At 40.4% G+C, this 15061-nt stretch overlaps 1 protein-coding gene across 1 annotated transcript in view; it reads left to right on the forward strand.

The window, feature by feature from the left end:
* DLGAP1 (DLG associated protein 1) overlaps positions 1-15061 on the forward strand; it is a 136473-nt gene that overhangs the window by 27050 nt on the left and 94362 nt on the right. The window lies entirely within an intron of this gene.

Here is a 15061-nt window from a genome sequence, read left to right on the forward strand (position 1 = left end):
TTTAAAGAAGAGGATGAAATAAAATTGACTTGTAAAGTAAAACTTAGAACTCTGAATTAAATTTTTTGAGATTTATTTGCAAGCCCTTTTGCAACATTTTCAACCATCAATTTTTTTAAAAATCTAAAGCCTTGTCATAATATTTCTATTTCCAGACATGAAAAGTAAAATTAATCTTGTTTAGTAGCCAGACAGAGGTAAAAGTTTACTTCTGGCTTGAATCCTACAGTTTCTATTGTGCTGTCCTATATATCATAGTTACTCCCTTGATGCTTCTATGATGGGCAGCACTGCAGCCAGCCAGTGTGGGAAGGTTAGATGTGATCCAGGTTAGATCTGAGATGAATGTAAATCTCTTGCCCTTCTCCTGGGGCTACCCACTGCCCCCAGTAAAGGCCTGAGATATCCATTGGGATGGCTTCGTGCTCCATGGGGAGCTATGCACCATTCATGAAATAAACACTAGTTTTTCTCCCCAAGGCATGAGACTTTATAGGAATAAGTCACATTAAAATGCTTGTTGACTCTCTCTGACAGCCCATGGGAATTCTATGCAATTGGGATCTGGGTCCTCAATGCTGGATTCTGCAGTGGGTTGTTTACAAGTCTCAAGTGTAGCATTTAAAATCTGATCTATGGAGGATTTTTTCTCCCCTGGACAAAGTTGATAAGAGGCTTTAAATGTCTCCCTCCTACCCAACACAATGGGATGGTAACTTCTGCCATGAATTAATCAAGCTGCTTGTTAAAAAAACATTATCTTGCCACTCTTCTTCCAAGTCCTTTTGAATTCAGACAAATTTAACTGCTTTCTCTTCCACAAAAATGATACACTAAGGTTAATTACAGTTCAGGAGCACTCTAAGGTATGATTTTGCTGCGTGGTGTTTCTCAGGTCAAAAAGGAGCCGGAGGGGTGCACCTGGAACGAGAGCTTGAATTGTTCCCCTCGGGAAGGGGCGGATCAGCTGAGCAATTAAAATGAAGGACAGAAATTGCAAGGCTCTCAGGTGTCGTGCCCCTTTCTGTGCCAGAGGGAGCAGAGAGGTGGGAGCGTGTGGTCCCCACACGGCATGCTGTGCCTCCATGGCGGGAGGCTGTGCCCTCGGGAGCAGGGCCAAGGACATCCCACTGCTGCTGCTGTTCCCTGCCTGGCCCCTTTCCAGGCACAGCCATCCGTGTGCCTCCAGCTCTGGGCAAAAGGGGGTGATGGCACTCCCCTCCTGTATGTGGGGTTGTCACGAGGATTGATTCAGCACAGTGAGTGCAACAATTGCAGAACCTGCTAATGAGGCTGGAGAGATGGTAGGCAGTCAATGTTGGTCATTGTCCCCTTGCTCTTGGCTCCTGTTTGTTTTGTGCTCCTGTAGAGAGGCTTGTGGCAGCATTTCCTAGGGCTCACTGAGATGTCTGGGAAGAGCCCCACCATACTGTGTGAGGCCTGAGGCACAGCGTGGGGAGAAGGACTGAAATCATCCTCATGCTTCCCTGCCAGAGGGAAAACTGCTGGCAAGACCCCACCAAGGAGTAAAAGGGTCAGTTCTTGTAGTTCCTCCTCAGCTGTGCTTCCCTTCTCTCCTTCCACCTGCTGCACATCTTGAGGAATTATTCCCTTAGTTTAGCTGCTGTGAACTTATGTTTTCAGGCTAGCATCCTCCAGCTCCCCGCCTGCTGGGTAATCCATGGTGCCTCTGTGTACACACCCTTTGCCATGAGAAAGCCCAGAGGGGAGCAAGCTACTCCCAGCAGTGACAATAAGTAATGTTGCTTTTTGCTGTGTCTGTTGAACTTCATAGGTCTGATCTTTTCCTGACTTGACAGACCTCCCATCTCTTACCACCATGCAGCCCACAGCCACTGCTGACATGTCCTAGAGGTGGCTTGGGTACTCTCACAGGGGGCATGCTGCCCTTCAGCTGCCTGTACATCTCCTTTTCCCTCCATGACCTGCCCACACACACTAACACACAGCTTCCCACTCACTTCTCTATAAATTTTCTTTGTATTTGTTACACTTCACACTATAGCAGAAGGCAATCTTAAAATGCCTTTTTTCTTTTTCTTTTCTTTTTTTTTTCCATAGGGAAGGCCTTTAAAGCTAGGAAAAGATATTTTAGTACTTTTCAGAGCCTGAGCTGCCATGGTGTGTGCTGCAAGAAAAGCAAGCACATCACACACTGAAAATCACAGTCTGGTTGAGTGGAGAGGGTTCCCACTGTATGTTCTGTGCACGACTATTCCTGGAAAACCTGTGAATTTTCTGAGGAAAAACCATTTGGAAGGCTGTGGGAAAGATTTGTCTCTGACATATTGTCTCCTGACTTCCCTTCTTTGAAGAGGGTAGACAGAAGCAGCAATGGTTCTACACTGATGACAGCCTAATTATCTAACAAGAGGCAGGCACAGTAAAACCCAAAGGGCTAGGGTAGGAGTGGTTTTCTACTTACATCCCAAACTCTTAGTGTACTCAAAACTAGATTGTCCATTAGCTTTCCGCACTCTTTTCATGAAAAAGCTTTTTCTGCTTAGTTTAAGTTTGGCTTTTTCCTCTTCGGAAAGACAGAACTGGGCCTGCTAACTTAGCAGAATTTGTCTAAATTGAGGAAAAAATGTGACTCAGACTTTTCCATTGACAGCCCTCTAGCAAAACTCTTAAGATTTGACCTGCTAAACATCTAGCAATTGCCTATCTCATTAACTACTTTCTTTTCAGATAAAAGCAACTTTTTAATTTTACTTAGCATTTTCCTGTTGCTGAATATCTTCTTATCAGTGAATAGTGAATAGCTCTACACACAAAACCCTGCTTCACACATCCAAATTGCTTCCTTCCTGCTATAAATGGATGTTTAGCATAGTAATCTGGAGTGAAAGGCACAAGATTAGCAATGCAGCCACTGAGAGTGCGTTATTGTGTTGGGCTTTTCTTTGGTTTCTACTTTCAAATAGCTTTATTCCTAAAGAATATGGAAGTTACATTTTTAGCAAGTTGCTGGTTTCTGTACAGAAGGAAAATACCTTTTTCACCCCAGTACTGACCTGCCCTTTCCAGTCACCAAGAAAAATACTTTGAATCACAAAAGGCACATAAAAAATCTTTCAATCCTACAATTTTTGTCAATGATATGCTGAATGCTATGAAATTAAGTTGCCCTATGAATCCTAATTAATTGAAAATCAGGTCCACAATTCATCCAAGCTATGAAAATCAGACTATATTCCTAAGGAGACATGCAGATTCTTTTTCTGTTTCTTGAGCCCTTGAACTGTGTGTTTTTGTGCTTTCTTTTCAACTGTGAAAGCTCGATATTTTTCTTCTTTAACTGGAAAGGTTTTGCAAGCCTCATGAGATGAGCTTTAAGAAAAACATAACGAATTGCAGAAGCATAATAAATAGCAGTCATTGGCAGCTCTAGATCATTCCTCCCTCTAGTGGCTGGCTGGCTCCAGTGACAGTAAATGGAGCTCTATTAACATCTCAGGGAATTATTCCCTTAGTTTAGCTGCTGTGAACTTATTTTTTCAGGCTAGCATCCTCCAGCTCCCCTCCTGCTGGGTAATCCATGGTGCCTCTGTGTACACATCCATGACTGTGTTATTTGACCAGACTTTCAGTTTTTCAAGGTCACCTCTACAGTGTTTTCAAGCTTTTCCAATCCCTTCTGTACATTTTATTATATTATTCCCAGTAGCAGTCAGGTAAAAAAGGTTGACCCAGTTCTGTTGCATTTCTGTGGTCCAACACGATGATTTATCACAGCCAATCTCTGATGTATACTAAATTGAAAAAGTGATGAATTTGAAGCAGCTTAGCTTGATGCAACACTGTGTTTAGACAGTAAGCGGGAGACCAGCACTTCTTCCATCTCCTTGGATGTGTCAGTGCATGCCCAGAACAACAGCAGGCAGCTCAGGTGTGCTCATGTCATTAACAACCGACCCATCTCTTCCTGGATAATTCCACAAAATATAAAGCTGCTGCAGAGTTGAAATGCTCAACCTAATTTTGCTTAGCTTCAAGCCCCAGATATATGTTTAGTTGGAGGGACAGAATTCAATGTGTTGACAAATTGGCCCTTACCTGACACATCACAAGAGAAACCAGAGTCCCGGGACACTGAGCAGCCTTTCGAAGGTCCCATCCCACCTGCACACAAAGACATGCATCAAAAGTATGATTTTGAATATCATATTTTGATGACGTTCAAACATCATCACACAGATCTCTGCCCTAGTGATCCTGACAATATGAAATGGATTCATGTTATCATAATGTTGTTGTTTTCCAAATCAAGGTGACAGAGCAGTAAAAATACCTGCTGGATATACAACAGCCATTTGAGGAATAGGTCATCTGAGGGAGAGGGTACTTACTCATGTAACAAAATTAAATTATGTAAGTTCAGTGCAAAATTCTGTCTCTCCTCATAAGAGTTGTGAGGCTTTAGGAAGTAATACAGGTTTCATTACAATTTACTTTAAATTGACATTTTAGGTATTAAACTTTTAGGTTACTGAATAGGTTACTGAAGCTTTATTAGGCTGGAGAGCTTTTCAAGCAGTTGTGTCGTACCTCAGAAAAACCATTGACTTGAAATGATATCATATCCATATCAATCACCATCCATAGTCTATAATGGTTTAAAATAAAAATAAAAAAGAAAATAAACTAATTCTCAAGCATCTTTTGACCATCACTCCAAACATTCTTCAGTGTTGATTAACCAGGTATTCTGCTTTATATACAATATCAGTCTCTGACGCTGAAGTTGTTCAATATATCAGTCTCTGGGGCTATTTCAGTTGTTCTGTGACCTTAGCTTCCAGTAATACAATAAAAATTTGGTGCTGCAATTCATTTCCATCAAAGAAGCTCAGTTATGTTTGCTGACTTTAGTTCATCATCACAAAGCCACCTACAGCCACAGAGGTGCTGTAGGGAAGTACTAACACATGCAGTATATTTTCTGAGACTAAGGGGTTTATATGACTTCTCCTCCAGGTCACACAGCAAATTTCAGTCCACACTGAAATCTGAACCCATGAACAACCATCAATTGCCTGTAGTTTTAAATGTCAGCAGATGATATTTATCCAGAAAATTTTAGAGGAGTTTTTGGAGGCTGTTTTTTTTTTTTTTTTTTTTGTTGTGTTGGGGGCTTTTTCTATAATGGTGTTTTAATCAAAAGCATAGATATCCAAGTATTTTCATCTTCTGAGCAGGACCAAAGGCCATCTGCAGCTTCACCATGTATATTATGTTCTATTATGTTATATTATGAAAAGAAGAGGGGTTGTTCTCTTAACTCCTTCACCAAGTGTTTGTTTGTTTTGTGGTTTAGATGGGATACAGAGAACACTAGAAATCAGTAAGGAACTGGCTTTATCCCCTTTGATGCAAGCACAGACATTTGCACTTTTTTTTTTTTTTCCATTGGAAAAGAGTAGTGTACCCAATTCAGCAAACCAAATATTTTCATTCCAAGTATGGAAATAAAATTAAAAAAAATATTTGTAAATACTTAAGAATGCCTACTGTTACAGGTCAAGAAGCTGTCTGAATCCCTCAGGAGTTGAGGCTTCCTTCCTTTAAAATGAGCTGCACAACCCTTCTGGAGTTCCACAGCCCTGAAGGGCATCCACTCTTTGGAATTACTTTTTACATTCTCATTGCCTCCATCTGAATCATTGTGCTTGACACTGACAGTGTGATGAATGACATGACAACTGGTTGTCTGTTTCTTTACTAACAGACCCAAATAAAGATTTCAGAGTATTTCTGGTTCAGGGGAATAAAAAAATACCTATTTTAAAGAACTGCAACAAAAAAAAAAAAAAAAAAATCCCCTTCAGTGCCAAGCAGGATTTTGCACTATTATGAAGATTTCTTAAGTAATTTTTTTCTTTGGTTCTCTCATGCTCAAAAATTAAATTAGTTCTATTTATCGGGGTTTATTCTGTACAAGTTTGGCTCAACAACAGCCTATAACACAGAAAGTATATGTTGGGTTTTTTTCTAAGGAGGCAAAAAAGTCTAAAATGTGAAATGTGTGTTAAGCATTATTTCACATTTTTTCAATAAACTTCCATTCATCAGAAGATTTTTATAATGGATATTGACTTCAGACTTTGACCTTGAGATATTGAGTGCTTTGGCCATGTTTATAAGAGCACTGGCACAATTTGCCCAGACCACTGTATATATATATATATATAAAATAACAGGTTGTCACCTCATGTTGTATCTCAGTACAGCAAACAGGTCATTTTTTAATTACTACAGAACAAAACTGGAAAGACTTTGTAATAGAAAGAGATAAGATTAAAATATATGTGGATAACTGGGGGTTTGGAATTAGCTGGGCTTGTTTTCAGGAATTTCTTTTGATGTAAAAGCATCTGAAGGGAAAGTGATTGCTTCTTCTTCTCCTCTGAGGAATAGCTCTCATAAAGTTACATGGAGAGAAATTGTCCCTCCTCCTGGGGTATTGCTTTTGCTTTGTAAGCTCAGTGAGAAAAGCGAAAATCCCCCAGAGCAGCAAACTGCTGCCCAAATTATCAGTGAAGAATTTTCCAGAAACCCTACTGCATACCATCATTTTCTTCTCTTACTTGCAATCCAGACATTACTTTAAATAAAAACATGGGTTAAAAGTTACTATTCCTAGCTTCTTTTGTATGACAGGAGAAATTGCAGGGTTTTATCTTAGTCAGTTTCCCCAAAAATCTTTGCTTTTTTTTTATCAGGAAGAGACAGCTGCAAGTCACATCTGAGCTCCAACCTGTACTTATCCAGACACACCTCGAGAAAATGCTGTAGGGTTTTCCAGGAGCTCATTGCTCTGTCTCATCACACCCCCAACCCCTGTGCCTCAGGAGTAGCTGGATCCTATTTCAAGTCACCATCTTCCAGGTGTCTGCAGGGAAACAAAATGTACCAAGCAAGAAGCATTTGCTTATAAAAGAAGAAAATGCAAGCTTCTCTTCAGGTATTTTAAACTGCTTGGTGTTCTTCAAACACTAAACAGCTGAAATGGAGAATACTGAAGTAGCCACTTAGTAAGAGGGCACACATGATCTTTCAAAATGACTCGATCAGGAGGGAATAGGAGAGAAAATCCACGGTCACCACCAGTACATATTAAACTCACAGCATTTGGTGGGTAGCATGCTTTGCCTTGTGTTGAATCTTGCTGCCTCAACTTTTCATGTGGACAAAGGGCTGTTACTCAGAGAAGTAAGAAGGTGAGCTCACCCCCTTAGCTGAGTTGGAATTAGGATTATTCCCTTCTCCCTGGCAGAGCTACTAGCCTGCTCTCCTCATTGCTTTAAAATGTGCTTGCTTTTCAGTTTCTCTAGTAGCTTGGCTTGTGTTGCACATCTGTACAGATGGTATTGAATCTGCTGCTTTTGCTTTTTTTTGTTTCTCTTTACTAGGTGGCCAAAAGTTTTGAAATGGCAGAATACTGAATAGGAAGTGAAAAATTGCTGCATATGTAAAGCACATTTTTTTGGAAAATGCAGGTGGCTGTTTATGTATGTGAAGGTTTTGGAGTAATGTTGTTGACTTGCAAAACTAAGATATTTCCCTAATCTCACTGGGAGCTGTTTATGCAGATCTAATCTGGATGTTTGAGAATATCTTTCTGAAGGAGGTGACTCAAATACAGATACATGACAGGGCTTGCAGGCACATGGCCATGCAGTGTGTGGGTGATCACTGCCTGGTTTCAAGGCCAGGAGGACCTGTGGAATTGAAGACACTGAAAGCTCAAAATGCATTGCAAGTTTTCAGAAAAAATTAGCTCTTTAAATAAATACTGCAGTGACATTCAACAGAGTAAATACTTTCTTACTATTTACCTAGAAAAAAAATTATTTGTAGATAAATACTGCCCAATATTGTAACATGGAGTAGCACAGGAGGGCCTCTCAGTTACGGGAAGTCTGCCCAGAAGATGCTTTTTAGTGAGCTGGAGCTTCATCCTCCCACTCCCAGGAGCAAGCCAGAGCTCCTGCATGAATCCTGGTGCTAAGCAGGCAGAGCTGGTTGTGCTGCCAGCTCAGCACACAGCCAGGTGACATTCCTGAAAAGTAGCTGCTTTCCCCTTGTGGTTTGGCAGAGAGCTGTAACTCTTTGGTGTTTCCACTGGCAGAATTAATCAAACTCTTAACATGTGAATGGGGGAGACCTGAACATTTAGCTAAGCAGGTGAGGTCTGAGCTTGTGGAGACGGTGGTTTTATGAGGACTGCAACAGGGAATATCTTCTTTATATTCTGTAGGCCTTCAGTACCTAAAGGGAGGCTACAAGAGAGATGGAGAGGAACTTTGTACCAGGGCACATAGTGATAGGACAAGGGGGAATGCTCAAATTCCTAAAAGAAGAATTTATCTGAGCAGACTGAAGATGACTTTTAAATTTCATTAGTGAGGAGAGGTGACACTGAAGTAACCAAGAATGGAAAGTGATGTGGAATCAGATAGATAAGCCCGGCCTTGATGAGGAGAACTGAAGGAGTGGCTTCTGCAGTAAGGAGGGTATAACTTTAGTGCTGGCAAAGAGTTTATCAAAGCAGTGTTGGAGCTTCATTCTCACCCCAGCAAGGTCCAAAGGGCTCCAGGCAAGGCTGTGAGTATGGCTGACCTGCTCAGGCCCTCAGGCAGTCTATGTTCAGTCCTTTATATCTGAAGCAAGGCAAGATCTTTTTCAGCTTGGGTAAATATATTTCTCACTAGTGCCCATTCTAAAGAGAGTTGAGCTGAAAAAGGCAAGAGCTTTTGTCATGCATTTGGTCTAGACTCAGACCTAGATCAAATTGCCTCCTGCAAGGACCTCCAAAAACCCCTTTGGACATATACCCAGTAAGATTGGCAGTGGGGGACATTAAGGCCTACAGCTTTCCTCAAAGGGTCTTCTGAGAGAAGTATTCTTAAACTGTCTGCTCTTGACAGTGTTACATCTTACCCTACTTCTGGTGACAAGATATGGTGGATTTGTTTTCTAGTGTAAATAAAAAATAGTTTTGCACAGAAGCAGCTTACCCTGGCATCACTGGATTGAGCTGGTTCATCTGGGTGGAACTATTTCTACCTTTCAGAATCTTTTTTCACTCTCTGGGATGGAAAAGTGCTCACAACATTCCCACGCACACACACGCACATGGCAATCAGAACCAGCATGCAGACCAGATTTCTGATTAAAGAGAATTGTATAATGTCTGTCTTCATCATCTTCCATCTGCTTTTCTTGCCAATTCAGTTGCATATGTGCCACTTTCGTGCTGTGCTCTATTCTTTCACTATGTCTAGAAAGCAAGGAGAAAATACAGTATGTCAAAGACAAGGGAAATGTTCCTTATATACATTAGCCTGTGGTATTTTTTGATTGTACAAAATACCTGAAAAGATCTTTGAGATAAAATGGAAGATTTGTTTTAATGTATACATGAATTTTTATTCAATAGTCATCTTTGTTTGCTAATATTTTAATAACTAAAGATTGCTCATTAAATAAATTCATACAAACTCAATACCTCCACATCCCAAAAAGAGAAAAAGAACACCAAAGCTTCTGTGTCCTTTGAGAGGAAAGCAGGATTGTAACAAAATCACAGAGTGGTCCCATGATTGATTCTGAAGCTGGCAGTAGTCAGACATGGAGGGTTTTAAAAGGGACTGGGCTTTTTAGAAACATTTTCTACCATAAAACGTTGATCCAGTTCCTGCTGCCCTCAAACAAACAAACAGACAGGACACCATGTGCTCGCTCAAAAACTGCACAGCAGCTGGAGATGGAGATGCATAACACCAAACTCTGGGGGCTTTTGGATTGGTTTGTTGTTTTTTTTTTTTTTTTTTTTCCTTTTTAAGTGCTTTCTTCTATTTCCCAAGAGAATCTGAAAAATCAGACAGAGACAAATACACCATACTGTAATTTCTGCCTCTACTCAGCCTGGGTAAAACTCTATGTCTCAGGCATGTCCATGCAGTTTTGTGGTATGTGTTGCCTGGTCCAAGCAGCAAGGACAATTTCTGGTCTGGTAGTAGAAGCAAAAGGAAGAAATGCCATTTTTCTGTTGATGGCATTGTTTTGCTCTTCAGAAGATAAGCTTTTTCTGAATATCTCCAAGATTTAGAATTTTCTTTCTCACACTTGACCCTTTAGCAGGGTCTGAACTTAAAGAGAGGTTTTATTGGGATTTTTGTTTTTAGCTTCAAGGCAAGAACTCCCCATGAAGGGGTTCATTTGTTTATAAACAAGAAAGCAAAAGGAGAGCTTCAAACCCAGAAAAATCTGGAGTGGGGAGGGCAAATGCTAAGAACTGTTTATGTGCTGCCCTTGTCTCCATCGGTGACATGACAGTCCCCTGTTCACCGCACCAAAAAGCAGCAGAACATGGATACCAACACAGAAAAATTACCCCAGCCTAGTTGACCCGTGTCATGACCAGGATCAGACAGATGCACATCAGTAAATTGTTCTCTAAATCTTCCTCTCTGTCCTTCAGTGTTCACCTTGTGTCAGGCTGCACTGAATTATTCTATCTTCTAGCAACACTAAAATGCAAATAAAAATAAGCAGAGAAATGTATGTTGGATGTGCCCACCAGCCACACCAGGGATGGGGCATTCAGGAGAGGATAATTTATCCCCATGGAACCAAGCTGTCAGCTGTATGCAGCAAAATGGAGAGCTGGGACACTTAACAGTAGTGGTGGCTTTGAGATTTAGTTTTTTCTTGGTTTCATGTTGCATGTGGTGTATTTTTTGAGGTCTTCTTCTTTGTTTGAAGGCAAATTTTAGCACTGCTGGCTTACAGAAGCATTTGGGACACATTCCTGGACTTTTACTTTACTCTGCTTTGTCATTTTCTGTTGGCAGAACACGATACCCATCTGGTACAACACTGTACTTTGTGCTATGATTCTGACTGCTGAACTTGGAGAAGACAATACAGTCTCAGGACTACATTTTATTATATTGTGTCTGGCCTAAAGGGAAAAAATAGTAGTCATCACCAGGCTTGGTTTTCCCTTTCTTCATTCAGAAATGAAATGTGATAAGTGAAAGTGCTTTTCATAACGAGCACGTATATGACAGAGTGCATTGTGCATTCCTAAATTAAAAGGAAATATTTGAAACTAAAATTGTCTGCTTATGTAAATCCCTGTTGTCTGTCTTCTCTCTGTCATTTGAAAAACATTTTCAAGGCATAGGAACTCTTCCAAGAATATATTCAAAGTTATTTCATGGTTAATTGCTAACACTGCATTTTGAACCATTTGATATAGAATCACAGAATCATAGAGTGTCAAGGGCTTGGAATGGACCTTAAAGATCATCTAGCCCCCTCCCCCACTGGGACACCTCTAGTGGCACGGACACCTCCCACTACACCAGGTTGTTCAAGGCCTTACCCAAATTGGTTTTGAAGACTGCCAGGGTTGGGGCATTCACAACCTCCCTGGGCAACCTGTTCCGATGTCTAACCATCCTCGCAATAAATAATTTCTTCCCAATATCTAATTTTTCCTTTGTTCAGTTTGTAGCTTTTACTCCTTGTCCTTTCACTACAATTCCTGATGAAGGGTCCCTCTCCAGCTTCCCTGTGGCCTCCAGAGCAAAGCAACTGAGTCTAGCTGCTCTCACAAATGCCTACACCAACCAACTCCTTACTCTGTAAATAATCAATGAGGGACCAGAATGTGTTTTCATCTGGATTAAGTCATGCAAATCATGCTAATATTGTGTAAATACAAACACATCTGTAACAGTGAGTTAAAAGTATTTCTTACCATGCATGTTGCAACACTGGTAGGGTGATTAGATGTGTGTGTTTTAAATACTTTCTTTTCTCTATTTGAATGAAAACAGGAGAATAGGCTTCAGTGTGTTTGAAATGTACAGAGCAGAAATCTCAGTGCAGTATGCAAAGGTTTCCTTTATACACCTACATGATCTTCTGGTTCAGATGCTTCACTAGAACATGAAATGAGCATTCTCCTCCTCCCAGAGCTTCTCATGGAATTTCTGTATCATTTTGGCCTCATTGCTGGGGTACCTTGATCTTCTGTGATGCACAGTGTGGATCAGAGGCACTTGCCTTCCTCTACCCAGGGGAGTATTTATTTATCTGCTGGGACTCGGCAGGCTCCATTTCCACCCACTTCAGCTCCAGGGCTGGTTCCTTCTCTTGCAAATCCCCTCAGGAAACCCAAAATGGCAATCTGCAGAGCAGCGGCAACTCAGAGCCCTCATATCTCCTCCTGGTGCCTCTTGCTGTGGTTTTTGGGAAACAGATCCAGTAGTGCTGTGCCTCCCATCCTGTGTGATATCAGTGTGATGCTGTTGTGGCTGTGCTCCCATCCTCTGGGGTGAGGCCTGGGGCAAGGGCAGCAGTGTGGGGAAAAAACATGGTGCAGCCAGTGTGAGGAACTGGCCACTTGTGGGTGCAGCACAGAAATGATGGAACATGCTTGCGGAGCTTGTTTAAGAACCTAAATAATTCACAACCCACTTCTGCCAATTAATACATCCAGTGCAGTGAGTGGAGCCAAAAGACCATTTTGTACTGGCCAAAGAGCTGCCCCAAAGTCTCAGTCCTTGGCATGTTGTACTTATTGTAGAAATTACAATGGCAAAAAGAGAAATGTAGGTAATGCAGGATAAATAAGAGATGGACTTGAACCCTCAAGGAAGAAAAAGGTATTTTCATTTACACATTACTGGTAATAGTAACTCCAAGAAAATTAATTATAGATTCAGATCTTGCACATCATACATAGTCAGATTTATTCCTAAGTGGCATATTATCAAAATTTCCAGTGGCATTTCAGCTGTTCATTAAACTTTACTGTAGGACATAGTGACGATTTATTACACAGCTATAAAAGCAGCAGTAATCATTATAAATGCAAGCTTTCAATATTTCTTTCTCTAAGTTTAAATCCCTTTTATACTCTTTTTTTCCCCCACCACTACATCTAATGAAACAGAGATTGTAGCAATCAGTAAGCAAGGAGCCACCTCCTTCAACAGTAGCCAATTACCTCCTCTGGTCTATACAGGAGAGGGAAGTGTTCACAGATTGAGATAAGTAGCCCCCTGTAAAATACAGTTCTGGATTTGTGTCAAACTAGCCAGTTGCATGGTGAGAAACAAAAACAGAAATAAAAAAAAGGCAGCTGTGCTGAGGACCCACATCTGAAAAAAAAAGGGGAACATCTACTTTTAGGAGGAATTCCTTTGTTTTAAACAGAGTTGCGAAAATACTATGCAACACTAATGCACACAGAAAATTCATTTCTATACTCTTTGTGGTGGCTTTCCATGCCACTTCCATAAGTATCTTACATGATCTTTACTCGGGCTGCCACAGCAAAATCTTTGTGCTATGGATACTTGCTTTATTGGTTCCACTCTTTAAAGGGCATGTGCCTCAGCAACTGCAGATTTCTGTCTGGCAATATCTGTGCACTGAATCTTGTGATGTGCTGCAGTCTTCTTGCAAACTCAGCTAATCAGTGGGCAGCAACAAGCCCCAGGTGACGTATTTGACTAACTGGCAGCTAATCAACCTGATTTGAATTTTGCATGTCATATTGGCAGCAAACTGTTCACATCATAATCATAAAATACGTTTTGAACCAATCTAGGAAATGCATTTCAGGCAACGCTGATCAGTTTGCAAATCTGCAGCATGGTGAAGTAGCTCACATGCATCAGAAAAATTATGTCTCCTGAATTATTAATTCATTTTTTTTTAATTCAATAACAGGCAATAATTTTTATTCCAAGAGTTACATGGTTAGTGTTAGTTACCAAAATGCAGTAAACAAACGTAACCATTAGTAACAGTTGACTTTTCACCACTTTTTCTGCCTTTTTTTGAGTTGTTTGGAGCACCACTTACTCTGATGTCTAAAGAGGTTTTGTCATGTGGAATCAAGTGGTATAAGGAGTCAAAGAGCATGGAAATGGCTGTTGTATTATACTGTATGCACAGTGAAAATGGCAAGCAAAGGCTTTCTCTTCATCCTGTGACAGGAATATCGGGTAATTAGCAGAAGTTTATGTATTTTTATTAGGAAGTAATTAGCAGCCAGAGAATATGGTATTGTAGAGATGGCCTAGGTTTTATTACAGTATTGGATGATTCAGAATTAGACCCAGTTTCTGAACTACTTAGGTGAGTGATTACACAATGGAATTGTCCTCCCAAAATGCATTGACAATTACCAGAATTGTGCATGCCACTGGGAAATTGCTGATACTAATTACCATCATTAGATACTTGAATACAAAATATCTGCAAATGCTTCAGGAATTAGACATAAAATGGATTCTCTTCTTTCAGGTCAGCTGTGCATGTATTTCTAAAGACTAGGAGACAAAGATTAAGCCTGTAATTAGGTTACAGATTTTTCTTTTATATACCTGTGAACATCTCTATGAGATTTACATTCTAAAATGGAAAATTTAGTTAATATTTTACTTAGTTTGCTTTGTGATACATGAAGAATATTTAAAACTCAAAAAATACATTGACGCCTCACCCTTTTGATACTTTATTAATTGATGAGTTCTTTCAAAAGACATATCCCCCAAATTAATTGTATTTCATACAAGTGTATTCCACTCACTTTTTGGGACTCACATCTTTGTAGAATGCCTCAGGTTGGGAAGACAGCACTTAGCCAGTACATTCAGAGGATAAAGCATCGCACAGGTGGAGGATTGTTCTAGCTGACTCTTAGCACATAGGACAAGAAAATAGCAGAAGCACAAATTCCCTGGGGAACTCAGGGGGAGGGTTTTTTGTTTGGTTTTGATTTCTTGTACATCTCACCTGTCACTTGTATTGAAAAACTAGGCAAAGGTATCACTTCAGAAATACAACTGTGACCTTTAAACTTCTAATTTGACATAGTTATGTAAAGCTACTTCCTTAGCATGCATTTTGTGTTGTGGCATGTTGTGTCTTAAGCCAAGTCTAAAATAAAATTTAAAGCATATCAAACCTTATCAGGTGGCCTATGCTGTTGGAGTGATTTCCCAAG

The sequence above is a fragment of the Ammospiza caudacuta genome, chromosome 1 (genome assembly GCF_027887145.1).
Source record: "Ammospiza caudacuta isolate bAmmCau1 chromosome 1, bAmmCau1.pri, whole genome shotgun sequence".
NCBI classification, from domain to species: Eukaryota; Metazoa; Chordata; class Aves; order Passeriformes; family Passerellidae; genus Ammospiza; species Ammospiza caudacuta.